Genomic DNA, 26651 nt, shown 5'->3' with positions numbered 1-26651 from the left:
CCATACTTGCAATGCCCTCAACATGAATAAGATGCCCCTTAGATCCCTTTTAAATCTTTTCCCTCTCACCTTAAGCCTGTACCCTCTAGTTCTGGACCCAGCGAACTTGGGAAAAAGTCCCTGACTGCTCACCTTATCCATGCCCTTCATGATTTTATAAGATCACCTCTCAGCCTCCAACTCTCCAGGGAAAATAGTCCCAGTCTATTAAGCCTTTTCCAATAGCTCAAACCATCCAACCCTGGCAAAATCCTTGCAAATATTTTCTGAACCCTTTCAAGTTTCTCAACATTATTCCAAGAACGGGGAGATTGGAACTGAAAACAGAATTCCAGAAGGGCTTTAATCAGTGCCCTGTCCAGCCACAATATGACGTCACAACAGCTGCATTCAATGCATTGACCAATAACTGGGCGGGGGGGGGGGGTACCAAATGCTGCATTCACTACCCCATCTACCTGTGACTCTACTTTCAAGGAACTATGAACCTGCACTCCAAGGTCTCTTTGTTCAGCAATGTTCCCCAGGACTTTACCATTAAGTGTATAAGTCCTGCCCTGATTTGCCTTTCCAAAATACAATAGCTCACATTTATCTAAATTGAACTCCGTCTGCCATTCCTCGCCCCAGTGGCCTATCTGATCAAGATCCTGTTGTATTCTGAACTAACCTTCTTCACTGTCCACGACACCTCCAATTTTGGTGTCTTCTGTAAACCTACTGACCATACCTCAAAAAGTCACATCCAAGTCATTTATTTAAGGGCCCAATATACATCCTTGCAGCACATTTGCTCCTCACAGGCCTCCAGTCCGCAAAGCAACCCTCCATCATCATCCTCTGTCTCCTACATGCAAGGCAGTTTTGTAATGCCTTGCTCTCCCTGCATTCCATGTTATCTAACCCCGCTGACCAGTCTGCTTTGTGGAACCTTGTTGAATGTCCATATAAACAACATTCACCACCTGGCTTCATCAATTATCTTTGTCACTTCAAAACATTCAGTCAAGTTAGTGAGACACAATTGAGCACGTACAAAGCCACATTGACTCTCCCTGTCATTCCTTACCTTTCCAAATAGATGGATATCCTGTCCCTCAGAATCCCTTCCAACAACTTGCCTGCCATTGACTTCAGGCTCACTGTTCTCTTGTTCCATGGCCTCTCCTTACCACCTTTTTAAAATAATGGCACCTCACCTGTCGCTATCAATGATACAAATACCTCAGGAGAGCTGAAAATGTGTTGCTGGAAAAGCGCAGCAGGTCAGGCAGCATCCAGGAAACAGGAGAATCGACGTTTCGGGCATCAGCCCTTCTTCAGGAAGGGCTGATGCCCGAAACGTCGATTCTCCAGTTCCCCTGATGCTGCCTGACCTGCTGCGCTTTTCCAGCAAAACATTTTCAGCTCTGATCTCCAGCATCTGCAGACCTCACTTTTACCTCAGGAGAGGCCCAACAATCACTTCACTAGATTTCCAGAAAGTTCCAGAATACACCTGATCATTTTCCAGGGCTTTATCCACCTTGATGCGATTTAAGACATCCACTACCACCTCCTCTGTAACATGGACACTTTTCAAGTTATCACTGTTTATTTCTCCAAACTCTCGAGCTTCCATATACTTCTCCAGTAAAAATGACGTGAAATATTTGCATATCTTTCGCACCCACTGTGGTTCCATAGACAGCCTTGCTGACCTTTAAGGGGTCCTATTCTCTGGTCCAGCTAATCTTTTGTTTGTGATATATTTGTTTAATCTCTTTGGATTCTATTCCAGGACATCCCAGAAAGGCCTACTTCATGGACCGTAAATTTCCTCTGACTTGATCAACACATACCCTCCACTTCCCGCACCTCCGCCTTTATCCCACCCCTTCAGCCACAATAAAGAATATAACCCTGCGGTCTTCACCTTCTACCCACTAATCTCCAGATACAGCACATTAACCTCTGTCATTTCTGCTACCTTAAGTCAGACCCCACCACCAGAGATATATTTCCCTCCCCACCTTTATCTGCGTTCCGCAGAGACCATTCCCGCTGCGCCTTCCTTGTTCGGTCCACACCCTCCCACCAACCCATGCTCCACATCCTTGACCCTCCCTTGCCGCCATGGGAGATGTAAAACATGCGGCCACACCTCCCTCTGACCTCTGTCCAAGTTCCCAAAAGGATCTTTTCACATCAGGCAGAGATTTGCCTGCACAACTCAAAACCTCATATACTGCATCTAGACACTATGGGAAGAAGGGCTTATGCCAGAAACGTTGATTCTCCTGTTCCTTAGATGCTGCCTGACCTGCTGCGCTTTTCCAGCAACACATTTTCAGCACTGGGGAGAATGTGCCAACTCCAACAAAGACAGTTGCCCGAGGCTGGAATCAAACCCAGGTCCCTGGTGCTGAGGAAGCAGTGCTAACCACTGAACCACAATACTGTGGGATCTTTGGTGCTGATGCGCTGCCCCACTGATACCTCAGTCACTCACCCTGCCTCATTTCCTAAGAGGCAGTGATGACGGAGTGAAATTATCGCTAGACAGTTAATCCAAAGACCCAGATAAGGTTCTGGGGACCCGGGTTTGAATCCCATCACAGCAGATTTTGGAAAGTGAATTCAATAAATATCTGGAAAAAATAATCTAGTAACAACAAGCATTCCACTGTCAATTGTTGGAAAAACCAATGTGGTTCACTAATGACCTTTAGGGAAGGAAAATGCCATCCTTACCTGGCCTGGTCTGCATGGGACTCCAGACCTATAGCAACGTGGTTGACTCTTAACTGCCCTCTGGGTAAACGCAGCAATAAATGCTGGCCGAGCCAGTGACAGCCTCATCCTGTGAATGAATAAAGAACAGGTCAGGTTGTTCCTTCTCTAGTAGTTACATCCTACAAACTGAATCTGAAATGTTCTCGTACACACTGAACAAATACCTTTCCATCCAAGCCCTTAACACTACAGCACTCCGAGGCCATGTTGGTAAAGTTAAAACCCCTTATCATTGCATCCATATTATTCTTACAGATAACTGAGGTCTCCTGGCAAAATTGTATCTCAATTCCCCGCAGACTATTGGGAGAGAGTCTATAATACAATCCCAGTAAGATGGTCATCCCTTTCTTATTTCTCAGTACCAACCAAATAACTTGCCTGGATGTACTCCCAGGAATATCCTCCCGAAGCCCAAGCATAATGTTGTCCTAATCAAAAACACCTTTCCCCCTGCTCTGTTGCCCCCTTTCTATACTTGCTATAGCATCTTTAACCTGGAACATTAAGCTGCTAGTCCTATCCATCCCCGAGTGATGCCTCTGTAATTGTTGTAATATCCCAGTGGCATGTTCAAAACCATACCCTGAGCCCACCTTCCTGACCTGTCAGGTCTCTTGCACTGAAATAAATGCAGTGCAACTGGTCCGTCACACCTCATTCTGTGACTTGCTCTTGCCTGCCTTGACAGTCTGACTGGTGAACAGTACCAGCCTCAGACTCAACTCTTTTCTCACTATCTCTTTAGGATTACCCCGACTCCCTCACTGGTTTAATGCCTCCCGAGTGGCACTAGCAAATCTCCCTGCTCGTCAGGACCCCATGCTTTCCCATTCCTATGCCATTGGTACCAATGTACAATGTCCTCCCACTGGTTATTTTCCCTTTTGAGAATATTCTGCTCCCTCAGAGACATCCTTGACACTGGCACCAGGGCGGCACCACCCCATTCTGATCTCTCACTGTCAGCTGCAGAAATGGCAGACTGTGCCCCTGACTGGAGAGTCCCCTATCACCATCGATCATGTGGAACTGGATATACCTCACATTATGTTAGAAGCCAGTCTCAGTACCATTAACTTGGCTGTCAGTGCTACATTCCCCTGAAAGTCTATTACCACCTTGTCTGAGATGGGGATAGCCACAGGAGACTCCTGCAGTACCGACCTACCCCCCCTAGCTTTCCTGGCGGTAACCCATCTACCTGACTGTATCTGCAGTATCCTGCATTCCTGAGACTGCCACCTATCACACCCCCCCCGGCTCCTGTCAATTCCTCACTGCCTTTAATCACTCCTCCACCAATCCATGCGATCCAATAGGATTAGCAATCACACTTCCTGCAGACAGTCATCAGGATCATTGAAACTCTCCCTAATCTCCCACATCCGACAGGAACAGCACAACACTCTACAACAGGCCATCTCTCCATCTTAACAATCTACAGACCAAGACAAAGGCAGAGTCTTACTGCTCGAAAAATACTGCTCGAGAATAACTTAATGCTTACGTTTCATATCTTAAACATTTAATCAAGAGACCGTAAGACATTAAAAAGAAATCCTCACTTTACTCACTATTGTAGATTGAATCAAATAAAACCGACTAAGATTGATATTAGAAGAGATTGAAACTCATTGAGCTGATCCCCGGCTCGGAGTACTTCCAAGGGTGAGGTCTCTCTGAGGGCAGCTGTGAAATGTCTCTGTTTCTCTTCTCTGCCCACTCCATTTCCAGAGAGGTTTTTAACTTCACAGCAAGTCATCTCAGAGAGGTCACTGCTTGGTTTTTACTCACTGGGGGTTGCCTTTGCTTCCCAGACCAGTATTTCTTGGCCACCTTTACTTGTCTTGGAGAAAGTAGTGGTTAACCGCCTCCCTGAAATGCTGCGGTCCATGTACACCACAGTGATGTTTGGACAACAATCCCCCTCTGGCCCCACATCCCTCCCTGTCTCTGTAATCCCCCTCCGGCTTCAGAAATTACATGTCCGTGGCATAAGATTTTTATTTGGATTCATTTTTGTTTAATAACCCCCCACCCCAAAAAAAGTGAAATATTTCGCCCCCAAACAAATTTCTGTTGATTGACCTTTCGGAGAGGCTGACACATGGACGTTGCAGTATTTTATCTCACATTGTACACCTAAAATGATGGAACTTTCTTTTAAACATTGCTAAAAGGGAGGCAATGGCTTAATGGTATTCCTGCCAGATGAGTGACATGTGCAATGTTCCGAGGATTAGGGATAGAATCCCAACATGGCTGATGGTGGCATCGGAATTCAATACAATCTCGAATGAAAAGGCGAATGATGACCATGAAACTATTGTCGATTGTTAAAAACCCACCTGGTTCACTAATGTCCTGTAGGGAAGGAAACGGTCATCCTCACCTGGTCGGGCCAACATGTGACTCCAGACCCACAGCAATGTGGTTTACTCTCAACTGCCCTCAGGAAAAATACTTTACAAACTGTTAACAAATACTCCGCAGGTATCACTTAAAAACTGGCTGTTCACCTTGGGACCATGTGAATTTCTGAATGGCCTGAACTAAAATTGAATTTCAGCCTCACCTTCTCCCCGTCTCACATCAGTCTGTTTACACACAACTCCAGAACACTCTCATTGAGCCAAGCAGCCCTGTCATTTTCATTGTCTGCTCATACCTATATTGCCCTCAGCCTCCTGTACTGTTCGAATGCATCTCAATGGGAGCTCAGGGGCACACCTCATCTTTCAATTCAGCCCTTTGTAACCCCAGAGTCAACATGGACGTCAGCAGTTTCTGGATGAACAGGCAGTTGTCAGAAGCTGGAACATTCCACCTGAAAAGGTACTGGAATTTGAGTCCAAAAGGATTTTTAATGGGAAGTTTGCAGGTAATTGAAGTTTACAGGTTAACATCATGAAGTGGGTGATTGGGTCTAAATCTGAGAGTACTTACAAAGAGACGAGGTGTAATTTGGATAAATCTGTGCTCCCTCGCAGGCCAATATCTCCTTCTTCAGCTGCAGGGCCCAGAACAGAGCACACACCCAAAGGGTGATCCAACCACGAATTTGTACATCTTTCTGCTTAACAAAAATATTGGAGATATCTTCCCACAAACAGAACAGACAAACCTTTCTCCTTCCACAGTTAAATGCCAATGATATTCAGATCCCGATGACTCCATTGACTGTAAAAACTCGCCCCGCCCCGCCCCCCCCGCCCCCTCCCCCGCCCCCCCCGCCCCCTCCCCCGCCCCACCGCCCCCCCGCCCCGCCCCCCCACCGCCCCCCGCCCCGCCCCGCCCCCCCCAGCCCCGCCCCGCCCCTCTCCAATTCAACTAACCTGCAGATCTTTGTACTGCAGGGGATAGGGGTTAAAGAGGAAATCATCGGCAGGGACAGAACCCAAAGACAGACCGGAACATTTGGAAAGACAAAGGAGTGGATTACGATCTGGCTGGGAGAGTTGCATAGCTGTTAATGGAGGGGACAGGAACCTGTGTCTGGCAGCATCTCAGTGGAGGTGGTGGAAATGGCGACTGATGATCTACGTTCTGCTGCAAAACAGACCCCGAGCTTCCAGCTGCCTGCCACTTAAACACACAAGCCTGTTCCCTGGCCAACATCTCTGTCTCATGCTTACTGCAGTGTTCCAGTGAGGCCAGAACATACCAAATGGCCCCGTATTTCAAGGACTGCAATTTCCACTCCCATGTGTCAATACCATCCACTATATCTCCTCCACTTCCCGCACCTCTGCCTTTGAAACCCACACCTCCAACTGCAACAAGGATAGAACCCCCCCCCCAAGTCCTTACCTTCCACCCAGATACAAAACATCATCCTCTGCCATTTCCACCAGCTACAATCAGACCGGACCACCAGATTCTTAAGGGGTTTGACAGAATAAATACTGATGTATCTGAGTGTAAATACTGAGGGGGGAGTTTGAAACCAGATTCTGAGTCAGTCACAGAATCAAGGGTTCTGTTTCGGATTCGTCAAGTTTAAGGCAACACTGACACGGGTAAGGGGTGGGGTGGGGTGAGGAGGAGACAATCAATGTTTAAGAGATTGGAATTCCTGGTGTTTGGGATGTGTAGAAGTCTGATCAGAAGGTCAGCTTCGCGTCAGATATAACTGCAATACTGTGAAGAGTGTAGTTCTGCTGCATAGTTCCCAGTGAGATAGAGAGGCTCAGCAGTAAGGGAAAGGAATTTGTCAGGCAACGGGTTTAACCACTACAATGTTTCATTGGAGGAAACTGCACCTAATCGAGTAGTGGGAATGTGGTAAGCAGTTTGATAACTGAGTAACAGTGGAGTAATGGAGAGGGATGGTGGGGAGGGAGATCTGGGCATTGTCAGTGTACATGTGAAACCCAACATGGTGCTTTTTCACAATGTCAACTCCTGGCAGTATGTAGGTGAGATACAGGAGAGAGCAAGGATAGATCCATGAGGGACACCAAATGCAAGGAATTCAGAAAGGAAAGGGAGAGTGGAGATGGAGCAGGAGTTTCCAAAAAAAAAATGAGGTCAAATGTCAGTTTTTCACAGAATGGGAGAGAAGCACATAACCAGAAAAAAAAGAACAAGGAACAATGTCTGTGAATCGGTGAGGGGGACTGAGGAGGAGGAGGAGAAAAGAGAGTTGGAAAGTCTATGGTTTAGTAAGATTAGGGTAAAGGGTCAAGATGAGCTCTGATAAGGTTTGACATGAGATGAGATTGGAGAAAGATGTAGGTTTGGACAAAAACTGGGAACACCACGTGAGGCAGTTTGACTCAGTGGGCTAGTGGGTGGGAGGGAGGGAGAGAGGGGGGGGAAGGAGGGGGGGAGGAGAGGGGGGGAGGAGAGGGGGGGGAGGAGGGGGGGGGAGGAGAGGGGGGGGAGGAGGGGGGGGGAGGAGAGGGGGGGGAGGAGAGGGGGGGGGAGGAGAGGGGGGGAGGAGAGGGGGGGGAGGAGAGGGGGGTAGGAGAGGGGGGGGAGGAGAGGGGGGGGGAGGAGAGGGGGGGGAGGAGAGGGGGGGAGGAGAGGGGGGGAGGAGAGGGGGGGAGGAGAGGGGGGGGGGAGGAGAGGGGGGGGAGGAGAGGGGGGGGGAGGAGAGGGGGGGGGAGGAGAGGGGGGGGAGGAGAGGGGGGGAGGAGGGGGGGGGAGGAGAGGGGGGGAGGAGAAGGGGGGAGGAGAGGGGGGGGAGGAGAGGGGGGGGAGGAGAGGGGGGGAGGAGAGGGGGGGGAGGAGGGGGGGGAGGAGAGGGGGGGGAGGAGGGGGGGGGAGGAGAGGGGGGGAGGAGAGGGGGGGGAGGAGAGGGGGGGAGGAGAGGGGGGGAGGAGAGGGGGGGGAGGAGAGGGGGGGAGGAGAGGGGGGGGGAGGAGAGGGGGGGGAGGAGAGGGGGGGAGGAGGGGGGGGGGAGGAGAGGGGGGGGAGGAGGGGGGGAGGAGAGGGGGGGGAGGAGAGGGGGGGGAGGAGGGGGGGGGAGGAGGGGGGGGAGGAGAGGGGGGGGGAGGAGAGGGGGGGAGGAGAGGGGGGGAGGAGAGGGGGGGAGGAGAGGGGGGGGAGGAGAGGGGGGGGAGGAGAGGGGGGGGGAGGAGGGGGGGGGAGGAGAGGGGGGGAGGAGAGGGGGGGGAGGAGAGGGGGGGAGGAGGGGGGGAGGAGAGGGGGGGGAGGAGAGGGGGGGGAGGAGAGGGGGGGGAGGAGAGGGGGGGAGGAGAGGGGGGGGGAGGAGAGGGGGGGGAGGAGAGGGGGGGGAGGAGAGGGGGGGGAGGAGAGGGGGGGGAGGAGAGGGGGGGGAGGAGAGGGGGGGGAGGAGGAGAGGGAAGCAGCAGATCGGATTATCTCAGTCTTAGTGACAGAGAAACTCCATGTACTCCAAACTCTTGTTGTTGGAGCGAAGGATGGAGGAGACAGGATGATGAACAGTGTTTCACAAAGAAACAAAACCTGGGTAAGTGATATTTAAAGTGAGTGAACAAACGTAATGTGTTTAAATTTTATCCAAAATATTAAAACAAACGACTGAAGTCCTGGTTCGAATCCCATCTTGGCAGATGTGGAATCTGAATTCAAGAAAAAATACCTGGAATGAGGAATCTCCTGATCTCCATGGAATCATTGTCAAAGGCGGAAAAAAAACCTGCCAACCTGACAGTGACCCAGCAAGCTACTCACTATATTAATCACTGCAAAGTCTCAACAAAGGAATGAAACTGGATGGACCACTCGGCATCTAAGAAGGCACCAGAAAATACAACCACAGAATCAGCCGTCTGGATGGTGCAACGTCCTCCAGACTAACATCTGGATTTTGGTGCCAAAATGTGCAGAGCTGTCTCACAGACCAATCAAGGAACAGCCTGACATAGTCATACTCAACCCTTACAGACAATGACCAGACACCACCATCACCATCCCAAGATATTGAGATTGTGGTGATGGAAAAACACAACAGGTCAGGCAGCACCTGAGGAGCAGGAGAATCGATGTTTCGAGCCTAAGCCGTTCATCAGCCTGACGTGCTGTGCTTTTCCAGCACCAGACTCTTGACTCTGATCTCCAGCATCTGCAGTCTTCACTTTCTCCTGAAATCTCTGGATATGTCCTGCCCCACCAGCAGGACAGACCAGGCAGAGGTGGTGGCACAGACAGGGAGGATTTGCACTTGGAGTACTCAGCATTGGCTCTGGAGACCAGGAAATCTCATGGCTCCTGCTGATTACCACGTCCTGTCCTCCCTTGGCTGACGGATCAGTTCTCCTTCATGTTGAACAACATTTGGAGGAAGCACTGAGGCAATAAAATGGTGTCAAACGTACTCTGGGTACAGGATTTCAATGTCCACAATCGAGACTAGCTCTGCAACAGAATTACTGACTGAGCTGCGAGGTCCTAAAGGACATAGCTGCTCAACTGAGTCTGCAGCGGGTGGTGAGGGAACCAAGAGGGAAAAACATACTTGATCTCATTGTTATGAATTGACCAGCTGCAGATACATCTGTCCATGACAGTATCAGTACGAGCGACCATCACACATTCCTTTTGGAGACAAAGTCTTGCCTTAAAGTTGAGGAAAACGTCCATTGCGTTGAGTGACACTATCACCGTTCTAAATGGGACAGACTTCGAAGAGATGTAGGATCTCAAACTGGGTAGCTCTGAGGCACTGTGGGACATCAACAGCAGCAGGGCTATACTCCAGCACAATCTGTAATCTCATGGGTTTGTAAATCCCGCACTCACCCATCACAATGGACAGGAAAGGAGGGCATGCCATGAGCAGCACCAGGCAGTCCTAAAAATGAAGTGCCAGCCTGGTGAAGCTACCAAACAGGACCATCTGCATCAAACAGCATCAGCAGCAAGCAACAGAGCTAAGTGATACCACAACCAATGGAACAGATCGGAGCTCTGCAGTTCTGCCACACCCAGTTGTGAACGGTGATGGACAATTAAACAACTCACTGGAGGAAGCATCACAGATATCCCCACCTTTACTGATGGAGGGGCCTTACACATCCATGCACCAGATAAGATGACAGCATTTGCAGCAATCTGCAGCCAGAAGTGCAAAGTGGGATGATCCATCTCAGCCTTCTCCAGTGGTTTCCAACATCACAGATGTGAGTTTTAAGCCAGTTCGATTCAGTTTGAATAACATCAAGAAATGGTTAAGTAGTGCAAAGGCTACGGGCCCTGCTAACATTCTGGCAATAATACTGATGGCTTGTGCTCCAGAACTTGCCACCCACCAAGCCACGTACCGCTCCAGCACTGGCATCTACCGACAATGTGGAACATTGCCCAGGGATGTTCAACACAAAAACACAGGGAAATCCAACCCAGCCAATTTCCCTCTGTCAGTCCACACTCGATCAGCAGTAAAGTGATGGAAGATGTCATCAACAGGGCTACCAAGCAGCAGCCGCTCAGCAACAGCCAGCTCAGCGACACTCATTTTAGGCTCCACCAGGGCCACTCAGCTCCCGATTGTGTTACCGCCTGATTCACAACCTGACAACCAGCTGAATCCTAGAGGTGAGGTGAGAGCGACAGCCCAGTCCCACTCCAAGTTCACTATTTCTAGCTGATTCTCCCCTTGTATCAGCTCATATACTCTCATCCACCTTGTGTTATCTCCAGACTTCATTATCCAAACACACTCCTGGCCAGGTGCCCACATTCAACCTCCCTGTAATCTCAAGAAACACTATATCTCTGCTGCCCAAGTACTCCCTCGTACCAAAATTTGTCGATCCATCAAAAGGCTCCTATTCATAATCAACGAACATAGAGCCACAGAGATGTACAGCATGGAAACAGACCCTTCAATCCAACCCGTCCATGCCGACCAGATATCCCAATCCAATCTAGTCTCACCTGCCAGCATCCGGCCCACATCCCTCAATTTAAAATTCTCACCCTTGATTCAATTCCTGGTTGTGATCATCCCGAGCTCGTTGCAACACACAACCTTTGAGACCTCAACAACCCATTCTGTTCGAGACTCCCAATGATCTGTTAATTCATTACCTCACCTGTGTGGCTGCTTTTACAGTTGCCAAAGCAAAACGGTCTGAAATTCACAGCTAAAACCTCACAGATCTGCTTTCCTCCTTTAGACATTCCTAAAAACCTGCTTATTTGGCAATGCTTTTGGTCACCTGACCTAATATCATCCTTCTCTGGCCTTATGTCTAAAGTTCCCAATAATATTTTTGTGAAATTATAAGCAGGATAACAAAACTACAAACTGTTCTTTAATTGGACATTACCTTCAAATCATCACTGTTGCTGTAATGAATACTCTGTAATGTCTCTTACCCAACCACATTGTGGGAGTGTCTTCACCACACAAACTGCAGCTGTACAAGAAAGTCAAACATCACCCTCTCCACAGGCAACAGGGCTTTGGCATTAATCACTGGTATCTGTGGAAGGAGAAACACAGTTGATGTTTCAGGGAGTGCAAAACGGATTACAGGGAATGAAAATGGTGCAGAATTTGATAGTTAGAAATGGAAGGAAAATGCACTTGCTTATTGGAAAAAAGAATTCTTGACTGTCAAAGATTTTCCAGAAAAAAAATTAATAAGCAGCATATGGTCAGGGGCTGGGCAGCAATGAAAAATTAACTTCCAAAAATGTCTGTAAAAGTAATAGTAAAATATTAAACAGACCAAATATACATGCATTGTTTGAGACTGAGGAAGCCAGATATTGATAAAGTGGTCATGAGTGAGCCCAGAGATGAAGCAGAGCAGTGTAAGCTGTTATGATCCCACAGAGATGTATAGCACCAACACAGACCCTTCGGTCTACCTCATCCTTGCCAACCAGGTGTCCAAGCCTAATCTATTCCCATTTGCCAGCACTTGGCCCATATTCCTGTAAATGCTCCCTAATCATATCATGTGTCTATTTAGATGCCTTTAACATGTTTTAATTGTACTAGCCTGCACCACTTCCTCTGGCATTCATTCCACCCACTGCAGGAAAGAGTTGTCCTTTAGGCCCCTTTGAAATTTTCTCCGTTCACCCTAAATGCCCTCTACTTCTAGACACTCCTACTCCAGGGAAAACACCTTGTTCATTTACTCTATTCATGCCCCTCATGATTGTATAAACCTCCATCACATCACCACTCAGCATATGGCACTCCAGGGAAAACAGCCCCAGCCTTTTATGCCTCATCCTACAGCTCAAATCCTCCAACCCGAACAACATCCTTGTAATTCTTTTTTGAAACCTTTCAAGTTTCACAGCACCCTTCTGATAGGAGGCAGGCCAGAACTGCACACAATATTCCAAAAGTGGCCTAACGAATGTCCTGTACAGCAACATGACCTCCCACATCCTATACTCAATGCTCGAACCAATAAAGGAAAATATACTGAACACCTTCTTCATCATCCTATCTACCTGCAACTTGACTTGCAAGGACTATGAACCTGCAATCCAAGGTCTCTTTGTTCCGCAAACGTCTCCAGGGCCTTGCCATTCAGTGTACAAGTCCTGCCCTGATTTGCTTTTCCAAACTGCAGCACCTCATATTTATCTCAATTAAACCCCATCTGATCAATATCTCATTGTAATCTGAGGTAACCTTCTTCATTATCCACAATACTTCCAATTTTGTATGACCTGCAAACTCATTTACGATACAAAATCAATTAAATGAATGGCGAAACAAATCCAGAAATAAACATCCATTTCTCTGAGATTGAATGTGCTCTGTGTAAATCCTGCCCAATGACTCTGTACCAGAGAAAGGCTGCACATGCGCCTGGCTGCACCTTACCCCCTACAAAGCTGGCGGCTCCGCACATGTCCATTGAATTCTTGCCCTGAATAAAGATGGCGGCGCGCACTCAGGCCTGCAGCCACACCGAGGCAATTCCCCGTTTACTGAAAACACGAGACTGGGACGTTCAAATTTGTGTTTTCCGACGTGCACATTTTGTTTGTAAAACCTCTCCGCTCATACAGAATCGCTCTCACCTCCTGCGGTTCCACAGACAGCCTTGATGATTTCTGTGGGTACCTATTCTCTGCCTGGTTACTCGTTTGTCCTCAGTGTATTTGTACAATCACTTTGGATTCTCCTTAAACCTATTTCCTAAAGCTATCTCATGTCCCCTTTTTGCCCTCCTGGTTTACCTCGAGTATACTCCTACTGCCGCTACACTCTTCCAGGGATTCACACAAACACAGCTCTCTGTACCTACCATATCCCTCCTTCATTTTCTCGACCAGGCCCTCAATTTCTTTCGTCAGGCAGCATTCTTTACACCTACCAGCCTTGGCCTTAACAGGAACATACTGTCTATATACTCTCATTGTCGCAGGCCTATGGAGGCAATGGCAGATGAGGATACAGAAGCAATCATTCTCAGTAAAGAGGTAATGTTGGGAAAGATAACAGCCTAAAGGTAGATGGGTCTCCTGACTCTGATGGAATGTATCCCAGGGACTAAAAGAGATGTTGGGGGGGAGAATAACACATAGACCTCGTGATAATTCACTAAAATTTGTTGGATGTCTGGTTTTGACAGACTGGAAGCTGCAAATGTGGTGCCACTATTTTTCAAAAAGGATCCGATGGTTTAACTTCTGTAGTGGAGAAAATGCTTGAACCTCTCAAGGAAGTAGTGGTGAGATATCTGGGTAGAATTTGTCTCATTGAGCAGACACAGCATTGGTTCATGAACGGCAGGTCACGTTTAACGCGTTTATTAGAATTACTTGAGGATACGACGAGTGCGTTGGACAAGGGGGACTCGGTGGATGTGGTGTACCTGGATTTCCAGAAGGCATTCGATAAGTTGCCACATAAAAGGCTGCTGAATAAGGTAAAGATGCATGGCATTATGGGTAATTATCATTGATACAGGATCGGTTAACCAACAAAATGTAAAGAATGGGGATAAATGGGTGTTTGGATTTGTGTTGGCACTACAACTGTTTACAATTTACACAAATGTTTTGGAGTTGAGGACCAAGTGTACGGTGTCAGAGTTCACATTTGATACAAAGATGAGGTAGAGCAATGTGTGCAGAGGCCACTGTAAGTCTGCACAGGGATACAGATCAGTTACGTGAGTGGGTCAGGATCTGGCAGATGGAGTTCAATGCTGGGATATGTGAGGTCATCCATTTTGGTCGGACTAACAACAAACTGGATGATGAAATGGTGAAAACGTGCAGCAGGCTGCTGTACAGAGGGAGCTGGGTGTCCTTGTGCATGAATCACAGGAAGTTGGTTTGCAGGTGCAGCAGGTAATTAAGGCAGTGAAGGGAATATTGTCCTTCCTTGCTAGAGGGATGGTTATGCTGCAGCTGTACAGGGTGCTGGTGAGGCCACACCTAGAGTACTGTGTACAGGTTTGGTCTCCTTACTTCAGGAAGATGTACTGGCACTGGAGGGAGTACAGAGGATGTTCACTAGTTTGGGTCAGGAGTTGAGGATTGGTGCATGTGGAGAGATTGAGAAAACTGGTTCTATAGTCATTGTAATTTAGAAGAATGGGAGGTTGGATAGGAAACAATAAAATTATGAAGGGAGTAGATAAGACAGAAGCAGGGAGGCTATTTCCACTGGGGGTGGGTCAAACTACAGAGCATTACCTCAAACTAAGGGGGATCAGAATTAGGACTGAGTTCAGGATGAGCTTCTTCAGCTAAAGGGTTGTGAATCTGTGGAATTCCCTGCCGAGTGCAGCATTTGACGTTATCAACTTGAATGCCTTGAAGGCAAAATGTAGATTTGTGAATAGGAAAAGAATTAAGGGTTATGGTGAGAGATCAGGAAAGTGGAGCGGAGGCCATGAGAAGATCAGCCCTGATCTTATTGAATGGTAGAGCAGGCTTGAGGGGCCAGATGAAAGTTCTTGCCTTGTGCTATCAAAATTGGCCTTTGTCCAATTCAGAACCTTAACTCTTAGATCTGGTATATTATTTTCTGTAACTATTTTCAAACTAGTAGAAATATCAGATACTCCCAACAGTGTGGAAGCAGGTCATTCAGCCCATAATATCAATACTGATCTGGAAAGCCTCCTAACCTCCTCCTATAACATTGCACTTCTCAGGGCCAGCCAACCTACACATCCCTGAACATGAGGGTAATTCAGCCTGGACAATCCACCCAACCTGCACATCTTTGGACTGTGGGAGGAAACCAGAGCACCCGGACGAAATCCATGCAGAAAACCCCAATAAGGTGATTATCCCTTGCTTATTTCCCAGTTCCACCTAAATAACTTCACTGGGCGTACTCCCAGGAATATCCTCCCTAAGCAAAAACATAATGCTATCCCGAATCAAAAATGCCACTCCCCATCCTCTCTTGTCCCCCTTTCTATTCTTCCTATAGCATCTATACCTGGAACATTAAGCTGCCAGTCCGATCCATCCCTGAGTGATGCCTCTGTAATTGCTATAATATCCCAGTGCCATGTTCAAAACTATACCCTGAGCTCCTCTGCCTTCCCTGTCAGGCCTCTTCCAATGAAGTAAATGCAGTGCAACTGCTCAGTCCGACTTCATTCTGTGCCTTGCCCTTGCCTGCCTTGACTATTTGACTTCTGAACTGTACCATCCTCAGACATATCTCTTTCCTCACTATCTTCTTGGGTTTACACACACTCCCTCGCTGGTTTAATGCCTCCAGAGTATCACCAGCAAGTCTCCCTGCCTAGACATTAGACACCTTCCAATTCAGGTACAATCCATCCTTCTTACGCAGGTCAACTCTACTCCAGAGGAGATCACAACGATCCAAAAAACATGAATCCTTTTCCCCTGCACCAGCTCCTTAGCCACTCATTGAGCACCTGCTCCTCCTCTGTAATATGGACATTTTCCAAGATGTCACCATTTATTTCCCCACATTCTATATCTCCCATGTACTTCTTCACAGTAAACACTGATGCAAAATACTTGTTTCCTATCTTGCCCATCGCCTGCAGCTCCACACAATGGCTGCATTGCTGATCTTTGAGGGTCTCTATTTTCTTCCTAGTTAGCCTTTTGTTCCTCATGTATTTACAAAAGCCCTTCGGATTATCCTTAACCCTATTCGCCAAAGCTATCTCACGTTCCTTTTTTTTGCCTCCTGATTTTCCTCTTAATTATACTCCTACTGCCTTTATACTCAAAATTTTTTTTGGATTGGAATAAATGCAAAATATAATATCCTGACAATTCAAACGAGGGTAGGACATACACTCAATAAAAGGAGGGCCTTGAGTAGTGATATGGGAACAAAGAAACCGAGGGCTTCACGTCTTTGAAGTTTGTGTCACATGTAGACAGGGTGGTTAAGGTGCTTAGCACACTTACCTTCATTGTTCAGACTTTTGAGTACAGGAGTTGGGACGTTATGTTGAGGATGTACAGAACGTTGGGGAGGCCTCTTCTGGAATACTCTGTCCAGTTCTGGTTGTGCTCTTATAGGAAGGATATTATTAAATTGGAGCAGGTTCAGGAGAGATTTACCTGCATGTTGCCATGAATGGAGGGATTGTGTTCTAAGGAGAGGCTGGATAGGCTGGGAATTTTTTCACTGGAGTGCAGGAGGTTGAGGGGTGACCTTATTAGAGCTTTATAAAATCAGAAAGAGTGTAGATAAGGTGAATGGACGAGGGAGAGGGGTATTCAAAACTCGGGTGCATTCATTTTGAGAAGAAATGAGAAAGATTTGAGAAAAGACATTAGGGTTTTAAAAAAAAATTATATGTGTGAAATGAACTTCCAGAGGAAGTGGTAGCTGTGAATACAATTACAATATTTAAAAGACATTCAGATTAGTGCATAAATAGGAAACATTTGGATGGATGTGGACTAAGCGGAGGCAGATACAATTAGTTCAGTTTGCAATTATGGTTGGCCTGGACTGGTTGGACCACAGGGCCTGTTTCCTTGCTCTATAACATTATGACTCTAATCCTCACTAACTCTAAATCCCTCCATCCTCAACTCTCCCGTTCACTACCACCTCATCCAGCCTCACAACTCTTCCTTATTTATATAATTCCTCACCAGTCACAGAACGCTCCCTATCTCATGTCCTCCAGTTTCTCAAATCTCTGCGATATGTGCCTTTCTTTAGTTCCAGCCTTGAGGATGCCCTCATTCACTCCGATTGATTGGAAGACAAACTGGTACGGCCTGGTCCTCCAGTACGGCCCTCTGCCCCCTATTGGCCTGCGCTGACATCAATCATCAGGGCCCATTGTGAGGTGAGTGGTGGGATCCTCCCTCTCTCTGCCCTGGATGAGCTACAACATTCACACTCAATGGGGCAGTATCACAGAGCACAGGGGTTGGGGCTATTCAGCCTATTTGGACTGTACCCTTTCCCTATGGAGATGCTGCAAATCTGTCCAAATTCCCTTCCCATTTGCCCATAACCCCCCAAATCTTCCCTTAAAAAGTAAAATTCCAAATCTGTTTATGAATAACTGCTGAGTCTGTGTCCAGCTGCCATTCAGACTGTTCCAGATACTCAGAACTTACTGAATAATGTTCACATTATTTGCCAATTACCTGAAAATAGTTACTAAAATTGTGACATTGTTAACATTTCCACTCTCTCTGCAGATTAGATATCCTAGAAACAAATTTGCACCTGGTCAAAATCACTGCTTAACCTTCTCAGCTCCAAGGACAATTTTCTGTGCTTCTGCTAGCTCTCCACAAAAGAGGAACACATCTTATTTTAATTTATTAGTGTCATAGAGACGTACAGCACAGAAACAGACCTTTGGTCCAATTTGTCAATGCCAAATAGGAATCCTCAACAAATGGAGCCCCATTTGCCAGCTATTGGTCCGTATCATTGGAAACTCTTCCTCTTCATGTATCCAATCGGATGCCTTTCAAATGTTGTAATTGTATCGGCTTCCACTATTTCATCTGGCAGCTCATTCCACACATACACCAGACACAGCTTGAAAGCTTTGCCCCTTAGATCCGTTTTTAATCTTTGCCCTCTCAACCTAAGCCCCTGTGATCTTATTTTGATCCCACCTAACTGGGGGAAAGGACCCTGGCTGTTCACCTTATCCATGCCCTTCATGATTTTATAAATCTCCATGAAGTCACCTCCCAGTCTTTGACTCTCCAGGGAAATTAACTCTGGCCTATTCAGCCTCCCCCTGTAGCCCAAATCCTCCAACCCTTGCAGTCTTTGTAAATCTTGTCTGAACTCTTTCAAGATTCACAACATCCTTTCCAGAACAGGGAATTTCGAACTTAAAACAGAATTCCTGAAATGGCTTACTCAATGTCCTGTCCAACCACAATGTGACGTCCCAGCTTCTGTACTCAGTGCATTGACCAATAAATATAAGCATACCAAACCCCACCTTCACTAGTCTGCCTACCTGCGACTCTACTTTCAAGGAACAATGAACCTGCACTCCATGGTCTCTATGTTCAGCAACATTCCCAAGGACTTTACCATTAAGTGTACAAGTCCTGCTCTGATTTGCCTTTCCAAAATCCAACAGCTTACATTTGTCTAAATTGAACCCAGTCTGCCATTCCTCGCTCCAATGGCCCATCTGGTCAAGATACTGTTGCATTCTGAACTTGTCCACTTCTTCATTGTCCACGACACCTCCAATTTTGGTGTCTTCTGTAAACCCACTGACTATATCTCATATTCACACCCAAGTCATTAATTTAAGGACACAATATACGTTCCTGCAGGACAATGCTGCTCACAGGCCTCCAGTCCGCAAAGCAACCCTCCATCACCACCCTCTGCCTCCTACCTTCAAGCCAGTTTTGTATCCAAATGGCTCGTTCTCCCGCCATTTCATGTTGTTATCTAACCTTGCTAACCAGTCTGCTTTGTGGAACATTGTTCAGTGTCCATATAGACAACTTCCACAGTCTGCCTTCATCAATCATCTTTGTCATATCTTCAAAAAAACTCAATCAAGTTAGAGAGAGAGAATTGCCCACACACAAAGCCATGTTAACTATCCCTAATCAATCCTCGTCTTTCCAAATACATGTAAATTCTGTCCCTCAGAATCCCGTCCAACAACTTACCTACCACTGACATTGGGTGGACTGTTCTCTTGTTCCCTGGCCTTTCCTTACCACCTTTTTTAAATAATGGCACCCATCTTCCAGCACCTCACCTGTCACAAACAATGATATAAATACCTCAGGGAGGGGCACTGCCATCACCTTCCTAGCTTTCCACAAATTTCTGGGATACACCTGATCAGGTCCCAGGGATTTATCAACCTTGCTACTGTTTAAGACATCCACTACTTCCTCCTCTGTAATCTAGACACTTTTCAAGTTATCACTATTTATTTCTCCAAACTCTCTAGAATAGAATAGCATATTATTTCTCCCACCTCCTGTTGTTCCATAGATGGCCTTGTTGATCTTTAAGAATTCCTATTCTCCATCTGGTTATTATTTTATCCTTAATGTATTTGTAGAATCTCTTTGGATTCTCCTTAAAAACTATTTCCTAGAGATATTTCAAGTCCCCTTTTTGCTCTCCTGATTACCATCGAGTATATTCCTGTAAAAATGTGATCCTGTACTCCCAATTCCTCTGCCTCTGCCATATCTGCTCCCAGCAGAAGCAATTCCACTCCAGGACATCCTAGAAAGGTTTCCTCTTTCAAGGACCGGATTTCCCTCCCACTTGATCAACAATGCACTCCAACGCATATCCTCCACTTCCTGTACCTCCGCCTTCCCCCCACCCCTCCAACCACAATAAGAATATAATCCCCCGGTCCTCACCTGCCACCCACTAATCGCCATTAATCTCTGCTATGTCCGCTACCTACAGTCAGACCCCACCACCAGGGATATATCTCCCTCCCCAGCCCTTTCTATCTTCCGCAGAGACCATGGGATATTTGGTGCTGATGTGCTGCCCTACGGATACCTCAGTCACTCATCCTGCCAAATGGCCTTGTGAGATTATCACTAGATGGATAATCCAGACACCCAGATAACATTCTGGGGCCCAGGGTTTGGATCCCATCACGGCAGAGAGTGGAATATGAATTCAATAAAAATTTGGAATTAAGAATCTATTAAAGACCATGAATCCATTGTTGATTATTGAGAGAAAAAAAAAAACCTCGTCAGATTCGCTAATATCCTTCAGGGAAGGAATCTGCCATCCTTACCTGATCTGGCCTACATGTGACTCCAGACCCACAGCAATGTGGTTGACTCTTTACTGCCCTTTGAGCCCAGCCAGTGACACCCTCATCCTGTGAATGAATAACAAAGAAGGTCAAGTCTTGTACACAACCGTACTATTCTTACAGAGAAGTGATCTCTTAGTAAATTTGCTTCTCAACTCCCTGCTGACTATTGGGGAAGGGGGGGGGGGGTCAATAGTACCATCCCAATAAGGAGATCATCCCTTTCTTATTTCTCAGTTCCACCTGTATCACCTGCCTGGATGTACTCCCAGGAATACCCTCTTGAAGCCCAGCTGTAATGTTATCCCTAATCAAAAATACCACACCCCCTGCTCTGTTGCCCCCTTTCTATCTTTGCTATAGCATCTATACACTGGAACATTAAGCTGCTGGTCCTATCCATCATTAAGGCATGCCTCTGTAATTGCTATAATATCCCAGTGCGATGTTCAAAACCATACCCTGAGCTCCTCTGCCCGACCTATCGGGCCTCCTGCATTGAAATAAATGCAGTGTAACTGCTCATTCTGTGCCTTGCCCTTGTCTGCCTTGACTGTTTGACGTCTGAACTGTACCAGCGTCAGACTTAGCTCTTCCTCACTCTCTCTCTGGGTTTACCCACATTCCTTCACTGGTTTAATGCCTCCTGAATAGCACTAGCAACTGTTCCCTTCCAGTACAGGTACAATCCATCCTTCTGATGGAGGTCAATTCTACCCCACAAGAGATTCCAATGATCCAATAATGTGAACTCTTCTATTCCTATGTCATTGATACCAATAAACAACAGCCTCCCCTCAAAATGGTTATTCTCCCCTTTAAGAATATTCAGCTCCCTCTCTGAGACATCCTTATACAAAAATTACACATTCGAATAATAAACCTTCTACTCATCACATCATCATAAAAGGATTACATGACACATTGAAGGTTTGGGGAGACATTTTACGAGAATGCGATGATTCAAAGGAGAATTTTTAAGCAGCAAATGGGATTGATCTGGAACGCAATACTCACTCACACACAATGCGAATATCCAGATCCTGATATACTGAGTAATTCAATCAGAGTTTAGCAGAATATTTACTAAGATTACCATCTGAATGTCCACCTGTAATATCCTGTAATACAAGTTTATAAAATCTGTCACTACCAGTTCAAGTTAGAAACCCACACCATTGCCTCCTTGTGGCCCAGAATGACTGTACATATTACCCTTGAGGACATCAGCAGTCAACTAAGGGGGAAATCTGTGGGTTTCTAGGAGATTCCAACTCGAGATCTCATGTGACTGAACACAGCAGTTCTTTGACACGTTGGAGAAAATGATCCAAGCGTCAGTGAGATATGGGGAACAAGAATGATTTTCTTTTCTTTCATTCCGTGCTGCCGCTCTGCCTCATCAATAAGACATGGGTGTGAAAGGCTAATGCCTAACGATGGGCAAGTTGTCTCCATCCTGACCAATGGGTATGAGGATCCTTGCAATCACTCCAAAGCGTATCCCTAAAAAGATAGCAATGCTGCCTGCTTCCCACTGCCCAGTGCTCCCAGTAAATGTTTGGAAGAATGGGAAGGGGGGATATCTCCTAGAAAAGGCATAACTGTAAAAATGTCTGGGAAGATTATGAAAAGAGAGAGATGCACAGGAGAAGGGGGCAACAAGTTGCCAAATGGGGTGTAACTTGGGAAAATGGGAAGTTGCTCATTTTGGAGGAGATAATAAAAGAACAAAGTACTATTTAAATGGTGGAAACTGTAGAAAGCTGCACAACAAAGGGACCAGGGTTAATTGTTCAGGAAACACAGAAAGCTACCACACAGTTACAACAGGGAATCAGGAAGGGGAATGGAATGTTTTGTTTCAAAGGTTTTTAGTATTAGAGTTTGGAGTACATACCTGAGAGTAACGTGTGGAAGTGCTGGTGAGACCACCATATCTGCAGTAATGAGAGCAGTTTTGGTCCCTTTAGATAAGGAAATGTGTCACTTTATTGGAGGCATTTCAGGGAAGATTCAATGAGATGATCCCTGGTTTGGAGGGATTATCTTTTAAATAAAGGCTGAAAAGGTTGGTACTCTACTCACTGGATTTTGGAGAAAGAGAGGTGATCTCATTGAGACAGATGGGATTCTTTAGGGGTTTGACAGGATAAATACAGAGAGGATGTGTTTGAGGGTAAATACTGAGAGGGGAGTCTAAAACCAGATTCTGAGTCACGGAATCAAGGGTTCTGTTTTGGATTCAAAGTTAAGGCGACACAGACACGGGTAACGCGTTTCAGTGGCAATGGAGCTGGGGTGAGGTGGAGAAAAGCAACGTTTAAGACACTGGAATTCCTGGTGTTGTGATTGTGTGGATGTCTGATCAGAAGGTCATCTTGGGGTCAGATATAACAGCAATATTGTGAAGAATGTAGTTCTGTCTCAGAGAGTTCCCAGTGAGAGGGAGGGGCTCAGCAGAAAGGTAAAGGTAAGGCAATGGGTTTAACCGTGACAATGTTTCATTGGAGGAAATTGCAGCTAATCGAGTAGTGGGAATGTGATAAGCAGTTTGATAACTGAGTAACAGTGGAGTAATGGAGAGGGATGATGGGGAGGGAGAGCTGGGCATCGTCAGTGTACATGTCAAACCTAACACAGTGTTTTTGGACGATATCACCTCCTGGCACTATGTACGTGAGATAGAGGAGAGACCAAGGATAGATCGTTGAGGGACACCAAATGCAAGGAATTCAGAAAGGAAATGGAGAGTGGAGATGGAGCAGGATTTTCCAACAACGGTGAGGTCAAATATTAGTTTTTCACAGAATGGGAGAGAAGGACATAACCAGAAAAGACCAACAGACAGAACAAGGAACAATATCTATGAATTGGCGAGGGGGGGGGGGGGGGGGGGGGGGGGTGATGAGGCGGCAGCGGAGGAAAGAGAGTTGGAAAGTGAGTTTAGTGAGATTAGAGTAAAGGGTCAAGGTGAGCTCTGATAAGGCTTGACAAGACTGGAGAAAGATGTAGGTTTAGGACAAAAAACAGGAACATCACCTGAGGCAGTTTGGCTCAGTGGGCTAGTGGGAGGGAGAGAAACAGCAGATCGGATTATCTCAGTCTCAGTGACAGAGAAACTCCATGTGCTCCTCACTCATTGTTGGAGGGGAGGATGGAGGAGTCAGGATGATGGACAGTGTTTCACAAAGAAACAAAACCAGGGTTAGTGATATTTAAAATGAGTGAACAAACCTGATGTATTTAGCTTTTACCCAGAATATTAAAACAAACGACTGAAGTCCTGGTTCGAATCCCATCTTGGCAGATGATGGAATCTGAATTCAAGAGAAAAAACAACGTATTAGGAATCTCCTGATCTCCATGAAACCATTGTCAATGGCGAAAAAAATCCTGCCAACCTGTCAGCGGCCCAGCCAGCTACTCACTGTATTAATCACTGCAAAGTCTCAACACAGGAATGAAACTGGATGGACCAGTTGGCAACTAACAAGGCACCAGAAATTACAACCACAGAATCAGCCCTCTCGATGGTGCAACGTCCTCCTCACAAATATATGGTTTTTGGTGCCAAACTGTGAAGACCTGTCTGACAGACTAGTCAAGGAACAGCCTGACATAGTCATACTCACGGAATCATCCCTTACAAACAATGACCGGACACTACCATCACCATCCCTAGATATCGAGAATGTGGTGCTGGAAAAGCACAACAGTCAGGCAGCATCCGAGGAGCAGGAGAATCGACGTTTGGAGCCTAAGCCCCTCATCAGCCTGACCTGCTGTGCTTTTCCAGCACCAGACTCTTGACTCTGATCCCCAGCATCTGCAGTGTTCCCTTTCTCCTGAAATCTCTGGATATGTCCTGTCCCACCGGCAGGACAGACCAGGCAGAGGTGGTGGCACAGTGGTGTACAGACAGGGAGGATTTGCCCTAGGAGTACACAGCATTGACTCCGGAGACCAGGATGTCTCATGACTCCTGCTGATTACCATGTACTGTACTGGCTGATGAATCACTTCTCCTTCATGTTGAACAACATTTGGAGGAAGCACTCAGGCAACAAAATGGTGTCAAACGTACTCTTGGATACAGGATTTCAAGGTCCACAATCGAGACTAGCTCTGCAACAGAATTACTGACTGAGCTGGCCAGGTCCTAAAGGACATAGCTGCTCAACTGAGTCTGCAGCGGGTGGTGAGGGAACCAACAAGAGGGAAAAACATACTTGATCTCATTGTTATGAATTGACCAGCTACAGATACATCTGTCCATGACAGTATCAGTACGAGCGACCATCACACATTTCCTTTGGAGACAAAGTCTTGGCTTAAAGTTGAGAAAAACCTCCATTGTGTTGAGTGACACTATCACCGTTCTAATGGGGACAGACTTTGAAGAGATGTAGGATCTCAAACTGGATATCTCTGAGGCACTGTGGGACATCAACAGCAGTAGAACTGTACTCCAGCACAATCTGTAATCTCATGGGTTTGCAAATCCCGGTCTCACCCATCGCAATGGACAGGAAAGGAGGGCATGCCATGAGCAGCACCAGGCAGACTTAAAACTGAAGTGCCAACCTGGTGAAGCTATCAAACGGTTCTACTTGCATATCAAACAGCATCAGCAGCAAGCAACAGAGCCAAGTGATCCTACATCCAATGGATCAGATCGGAACTCTGCAGTTCTGCCACACCCAGTTGTGAACGGTGATGGACAATTAAACAACTCACTGGAGGAAGCATCACAGAAATCCCCACCCTTACTGATGGAGGGGCCTCACACATCCATGCACCAGATAAGAAGACAGCCAGAAGTGCAAAGTGGGATGATCCATCTCAACCTTCTCCAGTGGTTTCTAACATCACAGATGTGAGTTTTAAGCCAGATTGATTCAGTTTGAATAACATCAAGAAATGGTAAAGTAGTGCAAAGGCTACGGGCCCTGCTAACATTCTGGCAATAATACTGATGGCTTGTGCTCCAGAACTTGCCACCCACCAAGCCACGTACCGCTCCAGCACTGGCATCTACCAACAATGTGGAACATTGCCCAGGGATGTTCAACACAAAAACACAGGGCAATCCAACCCAGCCAATTTCCCTCTGTCAGTCCACACTCGATCAGCAGTAAAGTGATGGAAAATGTCATCTACAGGGCTACCAAGCAGCAGCTGCTCAGCAACAGCCAGCTGAGCGACACTCATTTTAGGCTCCAGCATGGCAACTTGGATCCCGATTGTGTTACCGCCCTGATTCACAATCTGGCAACCAGCTGAATCCCAGAGGTAAGGTGAGAGTGACAGCTCAGTCCCACTCCAAGACCACTAATTCGAGCTGATTCCACCCTCCTCTCAGCTCATATACTGAAACTCTCATCCATCGTGTGTTATCTCCAGACTTCGTTTTCCAAACACACTCAGGGCCAGCTTCCCACATTCAACCTCCCTGTAATCTCAAGAAAGTCTTAATTGCTGTTTGTTGATTCATCAAAAGGCTCCTAATTAGAATCAACAGCATACAGCCATAGAGATGTACAGCAAGTAAACAGACCCTTCGGTTCAACCCATCCATGCCGACCAGATACCCCAACCCAATCTAGTCTCGCCTGCCAGCACCTGGCCAATATCCCTCAATTTAAAATTCTCACACTTGATTTAATTCCTGGCTGTGATAATCCCTAAGGTATTATCCCTACTGCGAATCCTCTACAAGGATGCCTGCCTTGAAGAAGTTTTCCTCCTCTCTCTACAAGAATCTCAGGGAGTCTCTCTCCCACTGCAACTCCCAGGTCATTTCCTCTGCCCTGAAGCTCTTCAACCACGTCCTGAAACAAACCCGCTACTACAGCCACATTTGCTTACTTGTCCGACCTGCCCAGCTCCTTTTCCACCTATCCACTCCACCCTCTCCTCCCTGACCTATCACCTTCATCTCGTCCCCCACTGACCTATTGTACTCTATGCTACTCTATCCCCACCCCCACCCTCCTCCAGCTTATCCCTCCACGCTTCAGGCTCTCTGCCTTTATTCCTGATGAAGGGCTTTTGCCCGAAACGTCGATTTCGAAGCTCCCGGATGCTGCCTGAATTGCTGTGCTCTTCCAGCACCACTGATCCAGAATGTGATAATCCCTAGCTCCCTGCACCACACACACTTTGAGACCTTGACAACCCAATGAA

General features: G+C 46.7%; 2 long non-coding RNA genes across 5 annotated transcripts in view; one reads left to right on the top strand and one right to left on the bottom strand.

Moving 5' to 3' along the window:
• LOC148137979 (uncharacterized) overlaps positions 1 to 26651 on the top strand; it is a 658828-nt gene that overhangs the window by 154006 nt on the left and 478171 nt on the right. The gene's annotated exons all lie outside the window — the stretch shown is intronic.
• LOC148137988 (uncharacterized) overlaps positions 1 to 26651 on the bottom strand; it is a 40380-nt gene that overhangs the window by 12633 nt on the left and 1096 nt on the right. For 2 of the 4 annotated variants that reach the window (XR_015754117.1, XR_015754115.1), the window contains exons 3-6: positions 23700 to 23782; positions 20442 to 20528; positions 11590 to 11696; positions 2734 to 2842 (exon numbers count right to left, since the gene is read on the bottom strand). This is a non-coding gene — a long non-coding RNA (uncharacterized LOC148137988). Of the gene's footprint in view, positions 1 to 2733; positions 2843 to 11589; positions 11697 to 20441; positions 20529 to 21479; positions 21587 to 23699; positions 23783 to 26651 lie in introns of those variants that run through there. The other 2 variants (XR_015754116.1, XR_015754118.1) reach the window with 2 other exon arrangements.

This window comes from Chiloscyllium plagiosum, unplaced genomic scaffold, assembly GCF_037043375.1.
Source record: "Chiloscyllium plagiosum isolate Xiang-an unplaced genomic scaffold, Cpla_swu_hap1 HiC_scaffold_42, whole genome shotgun sequence".
NCBI lineage: Eukaryota > Metazoa > Chordata > Chondrichthyes > Orectolobiformes > Hemiscylliidae > Chiloscyllium > Chiloscyllium plagiosum.
The sequence above is the reverse complement of the archived record's forward strand: the minus strand, read 5'-3'. Positions and strand labels throughout refer to the sequence as shown.